The following is a 6,000-nucleotide window of genomic DNA, read 5'->3' on the forward strand; positions in this document are numbered from 1 at the left end:
GGCATTTTGAAAATGAACATGATTATTATTAATCTGCCCATCCACCGTTAAATCCAGGGCCAGGCCCCTTGTACTAGTCAGTTACAGAGATATGACTTTGCTGGTCACCTGCCTGGAGTTTATCCCAGAGAGATGATGTGTTCGTATGAGATCGATGCATAATTTTCCACGAGGTTCTTTTCTTGATCTCGAAGCAGAATTACAGGACAGACATAGCAAGCTTACTGACTGACCCACCTCTGATTCTCTCAGCAACTCACCATATACCACGATACACTTGATTATCAGAGTTATTAGAGAACATACTAGAAAGAGTAAAATGGATGATACCAAAAATATGCATCAGCATATATTTTACTCACATGTCCATACTTTTTGCAACTTCTTCAAAAGTAAAAGTTGCTTTGCCAGTCAATGCTTCCTGCCAGTTCTAATATCCTATATAAGTAGAGCAATAGCTGATATGGATTCATTGGTCTACGTGCATTCTCATTTGTAAGTATTATATGGTTGAGGCAAGTTTTAGCACTAGCCCACATTTTAAAGGGCAACACAGGTCAAGCTTTATCATGCATAAGAATCACCTGAAGAGATGGTTAAAAGGCAGATTGCTGCGCCCCGCCCCTAGCGAGTCTGACTTACCAGAACTGGTTAGTGCCCAAGAACTTTTATTTCTAATTCTAACAGTGCTGCTCGTTTGCCTCTTGTGGGCCTCACTTAAAGCAACTCTCCTCTAACCTTGGGAGGAGTTGCATCTGAAGTCAGACTTGCTGTTAAAACATGCAGCAGCTAGTCTGAAGCTGATGAACTGTATATACATAATGGAGGATAACTGTGCCTTCAATTACAAGTGTATAATATTTGCCATTGGTTGGTTTTGCTACAGACATTTTGAACTATTTCCACATCATTTCGAAGCTATAATAATAGCCTGTTTATCTTTTCAGGGATATGTTGACACAAAATTTTCAGAATAAACAAAGGACAGTAGGATGATTTCAAAGAGCTCATATACCAACCAATCAGCACTCCCCTTTCATTTGTATTTAATTGCTACAGGAGCATCCTAGGTGTGGTATAATGAGCACTTGAACCTCTTTTGTGTTCTCAGGTCCTTAACTGCAAAGTGAGGATGGTGGCTTCTGTACCAAAGGGTGGATATGAAGAGTAAACGAGTAATGCATATGAAAGTGACAACACTGACCAGGGAAAAGGTCCCTGACTCCCCACTCTCTTAGGGCACCTCATTCTTTTCCTTCAGAGCACTCATCACAGATTATAACCATGTATGTAGTGTGTGTGTGTGTGTGTGTGTGTGTGTGATGTGATTTCACAAACATTTCTCTCCCCCACACTATTGTAAACCCCATGAGCATCAGTTTTGCTCACTGTCAAATCCATAACATTTAACCCAGTTCCTGGTTCATAGCAGGCAAATGATTAATTTTTAGTGAATGAATGACAATATTTGGCCCATGGTAACAACTCAGTTAATGTCCATTTAAAAATGGATAGATTCAAAATACTAAGTGCAATTAAAGTGAGAAATTTAGAGAAGGAAGGCATTCCTAAAAATTAAGAATCTGAATCTGACACTAGAACTGGCTGCCAAGCTAGCCCCGCATTGCAGGGCACTGCTGAGGTTTCCAGTTGCAACTGCAAAGCTGAGACTGACAACTGTAGTGTGAGAGTCAGGTCATTAACTGCTAGAGCAGTGGTTCTCAACCTTCCTAATGCCGAGACCCTTTAATACAGTTCCTCATGTTGTGGTGACCCCCAATTTCATTGTTACAAATTGAACATAATTAAAGCATAGTGATTCATCACAAAAGCAATATATAATTATATATGTGTTTTCTGATGGCCTTAGGCGACCCCCAAAGGGGTCGCGACCCACAGGTTGAGAACCGCTGTGCTAGAGGCAAGAAAAGGCCCAGCCACTGACCTCTGGTGTCCTCCGTTGTTTTTTGTTTAAGCATCCAGTATGTCTCTGATTTCTTCAACTATGTTGCTTGTTCTTTCTGACTTCTCCTTCCTAACGGAAAATTTAAATCAGTGATAAGCAAAGAATCTTAGAGTTTATAAGCACAATGCAGATTCTCAGCTCAATAGTTCCTCATAGGTCTGCCAAATTTGTCAAATTCATAATGGTCTGGTGGAGGGAAAGTTGCTCAATAAGATTGCCAAGAACATTCACACACACAGAGCACATAGATGTTTACCTTTAAAGGATCAAAATTAATTTTGGGTCTGAGGACATTATTAGTATGACAGCTCTACTGTACAAGTTGAAAATAAAAACTGCATAATCAGACAAAGATACTGTATCATTAAGCTCTACAACCAGTGTTTGCTGGAAGGAGAAACAAACAGCTCAGTTCTTGAGGCAGACGTTGCACCAGGAGACAACATATACAAACTAATTTCAGACAATAAAAGTAAATCTTAAAACAATTGTTATAAATACAAAAATGCCACGTGGGCCACTTTAGACAGCTTTCCTAAGCTTTGAAATCAGAACCAAATCGGCAGTACTCGTGCTGTTTGTCCGATACAGCATTGGTTCCAAAAGCTTTCAACATAAATTCAAATCTTCTGTCGTTCTGCATTACTCTTTCATCCTCCACTAATTCGTATACTTGGCAAATTAGGTTGCTATTTGAAAAAGAATTCCTAGTGCCCTGCTGGTGTGGCTAGTCAGTTGAGAGTCATCCCATGCACCAAGAAGTCACCAGTTCCATCCCCAGCCAGGGCACATGCTCATGTTGTGGGCTAGATCCTTAGTAAGGGGCGTGCAGGAGGCAGCTGATCAATGTTTCTCTCACTCTCCCTCTCCCTTCCTCTCTAAAATTAATAAAAACATATTTTTTTTAAAAAATGATTCTTAGTATGTACATACTGAAGAGGTAATATTTTGGCGTGTTTATGTATATAGTTTTCAGTGTATTATGATGCAAAGAGACAGAGTTCCAAGTAAGCAGATCTGTATTTCCATCTCACCCTCACAGCAGGTACCCTCTGTTAATCTCTCTGTGCTTTAAGTGTTCCCCATTTATTAGAGGGGGGGTGGTAAAAATAAAGCTCATACACTAGGATGCCAGGATTACCTTCTTAACTTTTCTTTATTTGGGCTACTTTAAAATTTGTTTCCATTCCCCAAACGGCCCGGTTCTCTAGCATAAAGTATGGCAGTAGGAATAATACCGGTAAAAGTGCTCAGTAACACTAAGACCCACACAAAGAATTTTATTAACGTTATTTGACATACCTTCCCAGATAAGAAGGGAACGTGGCAGCTGGCCAATGGTCACTTGTGAGCTGAGCCTCTGCAGGTTTACTGAGCCCACGCCTCCCTGGGTCTCTCAGAGTGGGCAGCGCTCAGTACTTTGCATGGACCTTCAGTGGTACCTGCCAATTATCTTCCCCAGGTGCCTGCTGAGCAGGCCTGCACTCCACAACAGCTGCCATCTCTGCTCTTTAAAAATAGAAACCACTTTAACCTGTGTGGGCTTTAACACAAGTGGGGGCAGAGAACTGCCTCAACCTTAGTTCAAACTTTTCTCCTCCTTTTCATCTTAAGAACACTCTGTTTTTCTTCAAATAATGAATTGTTTTTCTGATATTAGAAATTAATTGATCAAATAGAACATTTAGTGGTTAACCAACTGTACACAAAAATGCATGACAACTGCTTTTCTCCTTTCTTCATGCAGAGTACTATCCCTGAGACAATCAGCCTCGAGGATCATTTCCAAAAATCATTTAGTCCACAGACTATACACACCACACAAAAAAGGAAATACATTTTTTATATAGAGAAGATTATTTAATTGGAAAAATATGAAATAGAAATCTAAGGAAAAAATTTTTTTTAACTTTGTGGAGTCACAAAAGATTTAAAAATTGTATTGATTATGAGACAAATAAGCATCCTGCTCATTGATGATGGTTAAATAAATTGAGAAATCTCTTTGCAGGATAGTGTGTATCAAATTTCAAAATATCCATCTCTTATTCCTCAGCAATTCCACTTCTAAAAATGGACCACAAATGGACCGAAGTCGAAGCTTCTGAAGGGGCCAGATTTTGTTAAAATCTATGCAAAAGTTACAAATTTACCTTGAAATCCCTTCAATTCACCTCCAAGTACAGCATGCCTGACAGAGTTGTAATGTAATCTATGTGTAAGAAATGTATAAATGTGTAGACACACACATGCCAAATATAATTTTACAGCATTTCTAGTAACAAAGGATGAGGAGACCATCACACAGCACCTGAAATAAGAAGGCCAAGCTGAAGTTATTGATGTTGAAGGGGAGTTCTGCTCGGGCACATTGCCTCTGCATAGAGTACATGGCGGAGCTTATCTGTGTGTGTGTTTTTAAGACTTTTACATTGATTTTTAGAGAGAGGGGCAGAGAGAAAAACATCGATATGAGAGGGCAACATCAATCTAAGGGCAACATCCATTGGTTGCCTCTTGCAGGCTTCCTACTGGGGGATCTCCACTGCAACCCAGGCCTGTGCCCTGACCAGATGCATTGGATGACGCCCAACCAGCTGAGCTACACTGGCATGAACTGCTTTGTTTTTTAAAACATAAAATTGAGAGGTTGCAGCTTTTCAGATGTGTAAGTGGGCTGACATCATCTATAGAAGTCTGGTTACTTGGGTGACATTGTTGGTTGTTTGGAATTTAAGGCATATTCATTGGAATGCATTCCTTCTCTGGTTGGTTTTCAGAAGGGTGGGAGTGACGTTAATTGATTGGCTGGTAAAAGACAAACAAACACAAAAACCTGTTTAAGTTATTGACCCGTTGGATTATGTGGAATTCTAGTGGCTCCTTGTTATCATGGCTACAGAGGAATCCATCATTTCAGAAATTTATGGGATGTTTTTCATTCTCACTAGTTGAGCTCACTCAAATGTGTTGATGCAACTCCATCACACAATGACACAAGTGCAGGAGATGTGTAGACAAGGAAATTCACTGCAAAAGAGACTGCAAAGAACTTAAAAAACAAGATGTTGAAATAATTTGATACCTTCATACTATGGAATACAATGCAATTTTTTGTTTTGTTTTGTTTTAAGGAAGGAAACTAGATGTACTGGTATAGAACAATTTCCATGAGGTGATGGTGAGTGAAAAAACAAGTTCTTCATCCCATTTGCTTTGTTGAATGTTTTCTCAAAATTTGGCAATCCTGGGGTGAACGCTCTTCTTAGGGATTCTCTGGAGGCAGAATTGTCCTGCCCTGTGTAAGATGCTTTCCCAGCCCAGCCCCCGCTCTCTCCCTCCCAGGGGGTCTCACCTACTCACCCTATGGAATGCTCCTGGTGTTTACATTTTTCACAAACCGGAAGCCTGTTTTCCCACATTCCCTATTTAGTCAGTGCAGAGTTGACATATTCACATGTATGTCTTTCAACCGCCTCCTAAATCAGTGCCTCCAGGGCCCCCTGAAGTACTTCCAGCAATCTTCTCTCAAGTCTTTCCTGCCTCTTGCCTGCAATCGAGAGGCTCAGAACTAAACACAGCCAGTGGTGTGGTCTCTAGAGAACACCCTAGCAATTACTACTACAGTGAGAAGAGAACTCATTAATGCAAAATAAAGTGGAGCAGGAACAAAGTCCTGTCAGAATGACTGAAATTTCTAGGGCTGCTCAGTTGGCACTCGGAGAGAGGTGGCAGGAAGAGTGAGAAGGGGATACAAACCATCAGCAGAACACAGTATTAACATGGTCAGATGGCTGAAGGTGCTATGAGAACAAAATATTCACACACTGTATGTTTGTTCTCTTAGGTGCAGGAGGGGGAATTAAGTAGGTGGATTTATTCATTTTTACTCAACTTTCAACGATGACACTGGTACTCCATGGGCACTGTGAAAGGTAGAAACTACATACAAGTAAAATGAAGCAAATACAGGTTATAATTTGTGCATCCAGTGACAATTAACATTTTGATGCAGATCCTCCAGATTTTTTCTC

Source organism: Myotis yumanensis, unplaced genomic scaffold, assembly GCF_028538775.1.
Source record: "Myotis yumanensis isolate MYYU_CA2020_CCGP unplaced genomic scaffold, mMyoYum1.0.hap1 SCAF_12, whole genome shotgun sequence".
In the NCBI taxonomy this organism is placed as follows: Eukaryota; Metazoa; Chordata; class Mammalia; order Chiroptera; family Vespertilionidae; genus Myotis; species Myotis yumanensis.